Genomic DNA, 12,862 nt, shown 5'->3' with positions numbered 1-12,862 from the left:
TTATTTTCTCTCAAAATGTTGAATCATCATGTTGGCCATCCAGCTAACAGCTACTTTGCTGCACTGCATGATTTGGATTTGGATGCTAACTATCTATTTGTCTGCATTAGAAAGTGAGTTAACGTTAACTAATGTTATAGGACTACAATATTACAATATATTTTACATATCAGTGATTCTGGATTTTTTTAGGCACCAGGGGGCATTTAATTTATAAATTGGACCACTGAAATTATAAATGTATTGTTTATCAGACCACAACTGTTCTTCCACTTTGCTCCCTGCCACTCAGAGATTAACGCAAGTTTGCCTTGACGCAGGTGGACTACACCTCAGGAGACAGACCTTCAGTCAGAAAATATATGTAACTAAAACACAGCAAAGACTCTGTGATTGGAGCTGAAGAGGGATGCAGCAGTCTGTGGGGAGAAGTTTGGCTTTCTATTAGAAAGGGATTTCTTGGCCAAGGTTAATCACATCAGCCCAAGTCTTTTACATAGAAATCAGTCCACAGGCTTTTACAGGCAACTGAGAAAGTCGGGGAAGGTCTTAGGCTTTAAAATATGTTATAATCCAATCAATTATTGGCAATAAAAATAAATAAATACATGTAAAAGGTTGAATACAGAGCCCTCAAATCTAAAAACCTGGACTCCTTTAAGTCTAGCTTGGCAAACTTGCACAATGTAAGTTCAAATCTTTTCAAGTTTTAGTCATTATAAAAAAGGGTGTAATGACTAAAAACTCTATTGATTTAGCAAGTCCATATGTATTTGTGTCTTACTGATTACAATTGTCTTGCAGTTTTTAATGTTGTTTTTGTCCTCCCATTCCCTGTGGCTGCTAAAAGGGAAGCTGTTTTGCATCTTTCATGCAGCTGGTATTTGCATAATAAAGATAATCTTTGGCTCCCCTTTTCATGTGGTTCAAATGAATGACAGTGTTGTTTATAAAACTGTGATATAACTGTAATAGTAATGAATACTTTATAGATCAAAATAAAGACTCAACATTAACTGAGCTAAAGAAAATAAGATTCATTGGAACATGTTAAGATAACAGGTTTACCCAACAACCTTTTGCTCATATTGACAACAGCAGTTTAACAAAATTCTATCCTGCATTTTCCAATACGGATTAATTTTGTGATATGGACTCTTATATCCTATCCACACATTACTCTCTCACATTTATCCAAAATGAAATATCCAAAGACATACACGACACACTCCGTAAATGATAGTGGTTGCAAGTTGAGGATGTTGTCAATTTCTTTAATGTCACACATATAGTTACACTGTTTTAACTTTTGCTTTTCTTGCCAGGCATTCAGCAACAAAAAGCACTGTCATTGCCATGATGTGCACTTTTTTTTAATCTTCAATGTGCCAACATTCTTGCCTATTCTTGTAATGTTGTAATGCTCTTCTGCATCACCAAGAAGAGACAGATCAATGAAAAAAGTTTACACAAGCGCTGCATACATTGACACTGCAGCTGTACTGGTGACAGGCAAATACTGCAGTTTATCTAAAAAGTGTTTTGGGATTGTATTGCTTTAGACAAATGCAGAAGTTTAAAGGCAAATCTTTTGATCATCCACTATGAACTTCAGCTGTATTGATACCTCATGTAAAGCATTAATTCCTTGTAATTTTAATATACTTGATAAAACCAGTAATCATTATTGTACACCATCTGATGGGATATGCTGATTTAAAAAAATGCTAAAGCAGATACAATTTTAAATTTATCAAGCGCAGGTAGTGGGAACTAGCAGGGGTCAGAAAATTCATTTTCTCAAAAGCTGGACAGTGCCATAAAAACATAGCCTGAAAAATACAAATTTTAAAGGAAAAGCAGCTAAAATTTTGATCTGGGCCTAAGGTGTCACAACACTTGATTTTCCTAAAGGAGACTAAAACCAATAATGGCCACTGTTAGCTGTACTTGTTTAAATCTGGGCTGCAAAGGTCAATGAAAAAAAAATCCAAATGTTCTAACAGAGGAAAGTTTAACGTTAATAAATTTCTCATTTTTCATTCTTTATGTCTATGGGGAAAAAAGTCTAAAACTGGAATGTGTTTTTTCGGTAAGGAACATGCAATTTCAGTTTTGTAAGTTTTATTTACAGTGGAAGAAATAAAACTTGTGTGCTAATGGCTGTGGAAACTTGTGTTTGTACATCACAGGGACTCTGTGCAGCTGTTTTATTATTTTTGCATACTGATTTGTGTATTCTCTTGCAAATTCTTTTTTTTTTTTTTTTTTTTAAACACCTAATGCATTCAGTGTAACCGTCAACAGTGTGTCATAACATAGCAACGGCAGAGGTTAACCCCATTAGAGTTCATTTATAACTACAAAGATGAAACATTTTCTGGTTTCTTTGTGCCTCCTAGAAATTTTTATCCATGCCTTGGCTATATGCATCTCAGAGTTTCATCTTGATGGAGATTATTTGTTAGGTGGAGTTTTTGATGTTCATCATAGTGATCCTGTTTATCGTGGCAGACCAACAACCACTGACTGCGCCAGGTGAGTCTTAAAATAAATCTGAGAGAATAACACTTGAAAGTAATGAAGAGTACCTGTTACCAGATTATGTTATAAAGAGCTTTGCCTCAAACATCAGGTCAGCATATATACTACAGTTAGGTCCAGAAGTATTTAGACAATGACAGAATTTTTATTATTTCACCTTTACACATCACCACATGGATTTAAAATAAAACAATTAAGTTGAAATGAAAGTGTACACTTATAGCTTTAGTTTAAGGGCTTTCACAAAAATATGTCATGTACCAGTTAGGAATTACAGACATTTAAAGCATAGTACCTCCATTCTCAGGGGTTCAAAAGTATTTGGACAGGGTGACATAACTTCAAATTTAACCATAAATTTTATTACTTAGACGAAAATCCTTTGCAGTCAATGACTGCCTGCAGTCGGAGCCCATGGACATCATCAAATTTGTAGTTTCCTCCCTGGAGGTGCTTTGCCAGGCCTTCACTGCAGCTGTCTTCAGTTGCTCTTTGTTTGTGGGTCTTTCTGCCTTCAGTTTTGTTTTAGTAACTGTAAAGCATGCTCTATTGGGTTGAGGTCAGGTGACTGACTTGGCCATTGGAGAATATTCCATTTTTTTGCCTTCAAAAAATCTTAAATTGCTTTGCTGTGTGTTAAAGGTCATTATCCATCTGCACGATGAAGCGCCGCCCTATCAGTTTTCTGGCATTTGGTTGAATATGAGCAGAGAGTATAGCCCAATATACCTCGGAATTCATCTCGCTACTTCAGTCAGAAGTCACATCATCAATGAACATTAGTGAGCTTGTTCCACTGGCAGCCATACAGGCCCATGCCATGACACTGCCTCAACCATGTTTGACAGATGATGGTGTGCTTTGAATCCTTTCCTTCTCCATACTTTTCTCTTCCCATCATTCTAATATAAGTTTATTTTTGTTTTATCTGTCCAAAGAAATCGATTCCAGAACATTTGAGGCTTTTTTAGATGTTTTCTGGCAAAGTCTAATCTGGCTTTACTGTTCTTGGATGTTACCAGTGGTATGCACCTTGTTGTAAATCCTCTGTATTTACATTCATGAAGGCGTCTCTTGATTGTAGATTTTGACAATGATATGCCTACCCTCTCCAGAGTATTCCTGACCTCTGCTAATGTTGTGAAGGGGTTTTTCTTCACCAAGGAAAGGATTCTGCAATCATCCACTTTTGTTGATTTCTGTGGTCTTTCAGGCCTTTTGATGTTGTCAAGCTCCCAAGTGCTTTGTTTCTTTTTAAGAATATACCAAACTGTTGATTTTGCCACACTTAAGGTTTGTGCCATCTCTCTTACAGTCCTGTGTTGTTCTTTCAGCCTAATGATGGCCTCCTTCATTTGCATAGAGATCTCCCTGTAATTCATATTGGTAGCTCCTGTCAAACCAAATGCTAAAACACTACCGAATATCAACTCCAGACCTTTTATATGCTTCATTTGTCTTGAGGTAACGAGGGAATGGACCACAACTGACCAATTCATTTCTTATCAGTCAATTGTCCAAATACTTTTGATCCCTTGAAAATGATGGCATTCTGCTACAAATGGCTGAAAGTCCAACATAGTAAATGCCATATTTTTGTGAAACATCTCAAAATAAAGCTTTAAGTCTAAACTTCTATCACATATTGATTGTTAAATTTCAGCTCCATTGTGGTGGTGTACAAGAACAAAATTATAAAAATGAAATACATTTCCCACAAAACCAATTGAATTAATTGCTATATTATGAACATAAAGTCTTTGTCCAGTGAAACCCAGCTTTAGATATTCATGTCTGTATGGACTTTACAAAGTTGTAGCATTATACTTGAACTATGAAACTATTTCTCACATTCTCTCACTGTCCGTCCTCTGTCCACAGTAAACCAATACTTATATCAAGTTATCGAAGGTTTCAGGTGATGAGATTCTCTGTAGAGGAAATCAATAACTCCACCAGCCTCCTGCCAAATGTATCTCTCGGCTATGAGATATTTGACCACTGCTCAGATACACACAATTTCCCAGATTTTTTCAACCTCATCTCCACCAATGGCTTGATCCAACCTTATGATGAACCACATAAGAATCTGTCCAAAGTGATAGCACTGGTGGGTGCTTCCACAAGTACTGAGGCACGGACTGTAGCACCTCTCTTCATGATGAATCTCATTCCTATGGTAAATTCCCCACCTATTGTATTATAACATATTTTTATGAGATTCATTAGTAAAAAAAAAAAAAAATAGAAACGCATTTTTAAAAATGTAATCTGATTTTAACTAATGAGAATTTTCCACTGAAAAATAATGAGAACTTCTCTTTAACAGGTGAGTTATGCTGCTACCAGTTCAATCTTTTCAAGAAAACAGCATTTTCCCTCATTCCTACGAACAGTGCATACCAATAAAGATGTCATAGAAGCGATTGTTAACATTATGCAACATTTCAACTGGCGCTGGATTGCTTTCCTTTACATTGATGGGGATTACGGCATTGACGGACTGCAACTGCTAATAGAAAAGATCAAGGACACTGAGATCTGCCTTGCATACACCAAAAGCCTGAATCCATTTTCAGATCACTCTCAAATATTCAAACAAATAGAAGCACAGAGGATAGGTGTCATCATTGTTTTTGCTCCTGAATTTACTGCTGAACCTCTCATTGAGGCAGCAATAAAACTAAATGTCACCAACAAAGTGTGGATTGCAGTAGATGCATGGTCCTTAAAAACAAGAAGCTCCCCAAGAAAAAAGGAATCAGAAACATTGGAACTGTAATTGGGGTTGCTGACACACGAGTTAAAATACCTGGTTTCACTGATTTCATTCATTCTTCCAGAAGCCAAACTCATTGTGAAAAGGCAGAACAAAACATGCTTTGTAATCAGGTTTGCAACTGCAGCAGCCTGAGTGCAAAAGATGTCATCGCTGCAGACCCATCTTTTAATTTTCCTGTTCATGCTGCTGTATACGCCATCGCTCATGCCTTACACAATGTCTTGCAATGTGGAGCCGGCAGATGTAATACCAACATTACAGTGTACCCACACATGGTAAGTATACTGATAATGCTAATAATTCATTTAATTTTTTTTCACTATCTAATTTTTGTAATTTCATGCTCTTGACGAAATTGTCTGTAAGACAAACCTATTTGAAAGTGGCAAATCATGACATGAAATACTAGTCTGTTTTTTTCTATAAATAGGCTAGTATAGCAGAAGGGCGATGGCTGGGTCAAACCAGCCCTGAACTTTTATCAAAGAGACCAGCTTTCATGTCCCTTGTGACACCAACAGTCAACGTAGATTTATTTTAACAACGTGAAGTAGTATGATGATGTAGGTCACATGACGTATATTACATGATTGATTTCATATGACGTATGTGTTATGTCTTGTGACATTGGTTACCTTATCTATGGACTAACTTATTTTAAGCCAAACTATGATCTTTTTTCTGAATCTAATCAAAAAGTTTTGTTGCCAAAACCTAACCATGCAGTTTCAGTGTGTCCGTGTAGTTTCACAAGACTACCCAAGTATTTTAAACTGCAATCGTTAACAGTCATACACAAACCAAAGTTTTTGTTGGTTATATTCTGGGGTTGAATATATTTGTATGTGTTGGAGGACTTGATTGTTTTACTGTGATTAACACAGTGCGCAAATATCTTGTCTGATTTCTACCTTAAGTATTGAATTGGTTGATCCTGCAACTTGATGTGCATGCTATTATATTACATCTACTTTTATTAGGCTCACTTGAAATTAACTGCGATTCTACTGAAAAGTGGACTAGATCAAAAAGCCACGGAAGAGTTGAACAGTTTTCAGCAGCTTTCAGTCTGTACAGGAAATCACAGAAACACCTACATCCCGTTAGATCTGATTCCAGTTTATCTGTACAGATAAAATTTGACGTCATAACACCCCACTTACCAGAATTCTTTATGCTGCTAAGTATTTGAATAATTAAAACAGTGCAATGAAAATGTACAATAGAGTATGTATAGTATGATCTGTAATATGAATGTATTTTATCTGTCTGACTACTAAAAGTCATCATTGGCTACAACATGTATTAGGTTAACAGAATAATCCCTCAAATCAGACAAAATCTAAATATGTGCAATTCAACAAAAATCAAAAGTTTACATTAAACTCAAAAATCTGCTGTTAGATCAGATATGAGCCAGGAATCTCCCATCATGCTTGGGTCTTGCAGTTGATTGGGAGAAACTGCAGCGCCTGGCTATAAAAACAAAGACAGACACAAATCTAACCAGCATGCACTGTGTGCCAATGTCCTAAGGGGTGGGGGGGGGGCATCACCTGGAAAATTATCTGATCAACACTTCTGATGAACACAAGGAAGTAATCTGAAAGTTGTGCACCCACAACAGGTTCTGGCAGAGCTGAAGAAGTCAAAGTTCACACTTTTAAACCAGACAATTCAGTTTGACGAGAATGGCGACCCCATCTATCGATCGTATTCTGTGGTTTTCTGGAACGAAAGTGGTGATGCAGAGGAAGTCGGCTTTTATGATTTTCACCCACCATTTGATTTCTCCATCAACGACAGCAAAATTCAGTGGCACACAAAGGGAGAAGTAAGTTCTCTATGTTGATTTTAAAACATAGTTAGTGGTTTTCCCAATTCTGCAGGGATGTGTGTGTTTTGGGGGGTGGGGTGCACATCTGTACAAATATATGTTTAGAAATAGCAGTGACAGGGGCAACACACAATCATTAACATTAACCAAATGTGGTTGTTCATGGTGTAATTTGCAGGGACATCTTATCATACTACTTCATGTTGATCAGGCTACATATTATACACCCTGTTTAGGGTTTTTCAAAGCTGTATAAGTCTAGATACTGCCCTGTCTACATCACTTGCCACCAACGCATCTGGAATTTGCTTACGTTTACTTTTCTGCTAAATAATTCTCTCTTGTACAGGTGCCTACTTCACTGTGTTCCCAAGAATGTCCTGCGGGATTTGCAAGAAAGTATAACGGACTCCATGAATGCTGCTTCAAATGTGAAATATGTCAGCATGGATTTTATGTCAACAGCACAAGTAAGTTTCTTTTTTTCTGGCTTTGATCTGAGTTAATTTCCAATTGCTCAGCTTTTTTATGGCTTAAAGGGTAGCACAGTCATTTCATGTTGATTTAACAGAGGCAGGCTTCCATGTTAATTCTGAATATTGCACATGCCAATTCCACTACAATAACAAATCATTCGAATTGTTACAAATAGCTATAGGGTAAATGACAGTAAACAGTGGGCCAAAGACATTCTTGCTGTTAACTAAGCGTACGTGTATGCTTGATGGCTGTCACGCGTTTCAATGCATCAGTTTGGTGCTTCAGCTGTGCATGTCCTCAAAAATTAACACAACATGGATGCAAATGCAGTAAACAGCAGGGGCAGTGCAGAGCCAGAGCAGATGTGACAGAGTAAAAACAGCATTGGCCTGGGCACTCTTATGTACCCTCTAGAGGTGTTGGCCAGCAACACACAATGCGTACAGGCAAGTATATATATAAAAAAATGCTCATGATGCAGCTAGACTCATTTATGTACCCTCTAGAGGTGTTGGCCAGCAACACACAATGCGTACAGGCAAGTATATATATAAAAAAATGCTCATGATGCAGCTAGACCCATATGTAAACGCAAGGTTAAACAACATTATGACTCCGACCTAAAGCAAGTTTGCCATAAAGTAAAAGCTAATTTTAGGAAAACTTACAGTATCACATATAAAATGTCTAATACTGCTTTCTGAACTGTTTGAGCTCTCTTTACCCAAAGGGGATTTATAATGGAAATATCATGTTCAGTGGGGGCTTATCTCTGCAGCATTTGTTACTAAGATACTCTTACTTGTTATCTGCCAAACTGAAACCTGAAATTGAACCTTAACTTTATTGACAATCTGTCTTTCTCTCATTCATAACAGATGATCCCTACAAGTGTATCAAGTGTAAGGAGACAGAATGGTCTGCAGTAGGAAGTACATCCTGCAGTCTGCGGGAGGTGGAGTACATCCCACGGTCACAGACGGTGGGGCTATACTGATCATGGTCGGGGCCTGTTGCTGATGGTTGGTGGGCCTCTCACTAGCCATGTCCGCTCTGTTTGCCATCAACTACAACACACCTGTTGTCAGATCTGCTGGGGGACCAATGTGCTTCTTAATTTTAGGCTGCCTCAGTCTGTGTAGTCTTAGTGTGTGTTCTTTTACTTTGGTAAGCCAACAACTTCATCTTGTATCTTAAGGTTCTTACCATTTTTCTCTGTTCTACACTGTTTGTCTCGCATGCTTTGTTGTGCGCTCTTTTCAGATTGTTTGCATTTTTAAAATAGCTGCCAAGTTCAAAATGGTCAGCAGATGGTGGATGAAATATCACGGACAATGGCTGATCATCTCTATGGCATTTGTTACTCAGGCACTCTTACTTATAATTAGCAATGCTTGTGCACCCCCCAAACCCTCCAATGAAACAATGTGGTACCCAGACAAAATCATTCTTGGTTGTGACATTAATTTCAAAATATCCTCAGGTGCTTTGGTTTTACTTTTATCTTTTTTCATCCTTTGCTTTATTTTCTCCTACATGGGAAAAGACCTCCCAAAAAATTACAATGAGGCCAAAGCAATAACCTTCTGCCTGCTCCTGCTGATCCTCACCTGGATCATCTTTGCAACTGTGAACATACTTTACCGTGGCAAACACATCCTAACACTTAATGCTCTGGCAGTACTCGCCAGTCTTTACTGCTTTCTGTTGTTTTATTTCCTCCCAAAATGTTGCATCATCCTTTTTCAATCGCACAAAAACACACAAGAGTACTTCCAAGGTCTCATTCAAAATTATACCAAAACAATCAGCCAGTAGCAGCTTCAAGTAAAATAAGTAACTGTATACAGAAAAACTGACAAGCTGTAGGCTTTCTGAATACTTTCAATGAAATTATACTAATTTGGCTTTTTAGAGTAGATGGTCAAAATAAGAATATAGTAGTTTAAATCTTTGTCTCTGTTTTGTAGTAGTTTAATTATATTACAGATATTTTTGATGAGTAATCCTTTCAAATAAAAGAATTTAAATTGTACATGCTTTCTAAAATAACTTAATTTACTTCATGGACACATTGCCAGGAGTTTAAGTCTCCCCTGAAATGTAAATTAATACCATGCCCTTAAAAGCATTTTTTGGGATGCTATTTTGGGATACTGTTGCATTTCAGAGGATTTTGATTAATATTTGGAATTGCTTATTAATATATTGTTATTGTAGGCCTCTTTTGGATATATTAATCTTTGATGTACTGTATAGTTTTTTCTGACCCTCCTCTTAACTCATTAAATTGCCTTCTACCTTTACTCTAAAGGGTTAAAGAGGATGAGAGGAGCTGAAGTGATGTATGTGATGTGATGTGATGCTTCAGCGCAACCTCATGGAGCCGTTAGCATGATTCTTACTCTTCTTTGATGAAATTGTTAATTTTGCAGGTTTCCTTATAGAGTGGATGAACATTATTTGTAATGGTTTCTGTCAAAGTTTATAAGCCAACTGTATAACTAATTTTAACATGGCAATTGATTATTAAGTTATAGTTTTATGACTCTCCATGCTTGACCTTTCTAGCCTTGCTCTGCAATGTTGCTGTTATATGGATTACAGTTACATTACAGTTATATTCAATGTACAATACACTTTTAACATATACTTTTCTATCATATTTTATCATATGTTACTAACCAGCTTCAGGATGTTCAGGGTTTAGCCACATAAATTTAATTCTGTTAAACACTGCACTGATTTTCATATGTACATGTACAACAGAAATAAAACACTAAAATGGATTCAATAAAAACATGAACTAAAATGTATGATTTCCTTTCTGTTCAACTGTCTTTTAAAGTTGCTATGATACTAATGTGACCACATGAAGGTGCCACTTCACTGTGACAGTCTCTACAGACCAGACTACAGGCACACCTTGAACATATTGTGTAACATAAGTTTAACAAATGTGGAGTGAATGTTTCCACATCTGTCTCTGGATGACACTTTTTTGGTATCAGTTTCCTTTCAGCAATTGTACACTATTGTTTCAGTAGACACAGTCACTATTTGGTTTGTACTCGGCAGATGTATCAGCATTGAAAAAAATGTTTATCGTGTAACCTGATGTGGGTGGGTGGGTGGCCATCAGATAACTTAACTGTATTGGTCAGGCACAAAAGGAAATTAAAAGTCACAGCATTGGTCCCACTGTTCATTAACAAGTGATCTCTTGGAAGTTACATGCAAACATTTAACAGCAATGACTGCTATTCATCAAAACTTAACAATTTGCCAGTTGTAAGTCTGCACTGGGTTGTGTTTGGTTGTGTGTGTGTGTGTGTGTGTGTGTGTGTGTGTACGTGCGTGTGCTGGGTTATGTCTTGGTACCTTAATTTTGAATCAGGCTGTTACTGACTATCCATCCAGATAGAAACGGTCATGTCCTCTTCACTGCATCATTTCTCCTTGACCCCACTTTCAGCGCACGAGATGCAGATTATTGGCACTAAAGGTAGGCAATTAAAAAAAAAGGAAAGAAAAAAGACAAAAATGTTATTTCTGCATCATTTAGATGTTATTACAAACACATAATGAAATGGGTGGCTTTCTTCAGGGAACACAGGAATTTTTGGAAACAATATCTTAAAAAAACCTTGCAGGTTGCTAATTTTAGTTCTCATTTTTGTTATCTTTGCTGACATTTGACAGGGGAGTCAGAAGAAACAATTCCACTGGGCCCTGCTGCTCCATGTTCCAGCTGCCATGTTATACCACATGGGGATCATTTTAGAATTTCAAATTTTTTAGACTTCCAGATTTTGTTGACTTGGCCATTTGTGTTTCTACAATAGGTAGGTTTTGTAATTTAATTATTTTTTTTATCTATTTCATTTGTGCTTTTTGCTACTATGTTGTGCAGTAGCCTACAGGCAAAGTTAATACCGCTTGAAGTCCAGTTATGAATGACATAGATCAAAGATGTGTGGCTGTGTTCTAGTTCTACAGTTTTTACAGTTTACATCCATGTCTGTGAAAACATGGAACATGCAATGCATCATGGCTCATTCAAAACTAGAGGAGGCTTATATTTTTATTAAACTCCTGCAACGCTTCTCAGACATGCTGTGCCACGTCTTCTGGATATACAAGAATTGTCTAGAGTGGCCGGCATCAGCCCGAGTGGCTGCTTGGCCACCTGGCAGAGATCTGCACTCTACTGCTTTCACTTTTCTAGTTGTAAAATGGTTTACCCACCCCAAGAGGCATATATATAAAGTTTTACTGATGGTTTTAATTAACAGAGACATCACTGTATAACCTCTCTCCCCTGCAGATAAGGGCCTGTCCCTTCCATCCAAGCAGAACGAGGAGTTCCGCCCTTCATCAGGAGGTTTCCTGAATTCAAACTTTGGTGAGAGTCCAGTCCATGGCCTGGCCATCTATCTTTGTCATCCACAGAGTGATTGCAAATGATCTCCTTTCAAATGACCTGTGTGGTCAAAGCTTAAGTCATGCAGAGCTTATTTGTAAGAGGATGTATCATTTTGCCATGAACTAAAGATATCTGGTTGATTTAATTATTTGTGTGTATTTGCTTGTGACCCTACATGATCTGACAACCTCATCTGTGCTTCATCTTTACTTTATCCCTGTCATCAATAAATCATCCCTATAGCACAGCAAAAACTTTCACGAAGTATAAAAAACTTACTTTTACAAGCTGAGTTAATGTTTATCTGCTTTAGCAGCTTAGCTATTGTAAAAGTTACGTATTAGGAGAAACGCTAATAGTTGCTTGCACAATGATCACGTGAAAATTTCTCTGTTAATTGTTAATAGTTTGTGTTAAACCTTGCCTGACACTAACACATTAACGAGAAATGCTGTGGCATCTTTAGTACCAAAGCAGGAAGAGAGGATAGCGGTTTTGCATGAGTCAGCAAATGGCTGGCATTTGCTTGGTGCATGAAAAGGAAATCTTTGTCTGTTTTTTCCGTATGCTTCATTTGTGCACTTTTAAAACATTTGAGTTGTTTTAGCTTAAATGACCAAGTAGCCTTGCAGTTGAGGATGCTGTTGACTTGCCTCTTCAATATTACAAATTTCCACAGTTTTAAAAGAAGTTAACTTTTCTTGCCAGATATTTGGCAACAAAAGGCATCATCAGCACATTGATTTGCAAATTTTTTGACACCTATAACCTAGCAATGTTCAAGACTATACTT

General features: G+C 37.2%; 1 pseudogene; it reads left to right on the top strand.

Moving 5' to 3' along the window:
- The first annotated feature begins 2,368 nt into the window (after window positions 1–2,368).
- Window positions 2,369–12,110, top strand: LOC121947591 (annotated as a pseudogene).
- Window positions 12,111–12,862: the final 752 nt, after the last annotated feature.

Source organism: Plectropomus leopardus, chromosome 8 (genome assembly GCF_008729295.1).
Source record: "Plectropomus leopardus isolate mb chromosome 8, YSFRI_Pleo_2.0, whole genome shotgun sequence".
NCBI classification, from domain to species: Eukaryota; Metazoa; Chordata; class Actinopteri; order Perciformes; family Serranidae; genus Plectropomus; species Plectropomus leopardus.
Note: the sequence above shows the minus strand (reverse complement) of the source record. Positions and strands in the feature narration are given on the sequence as shown.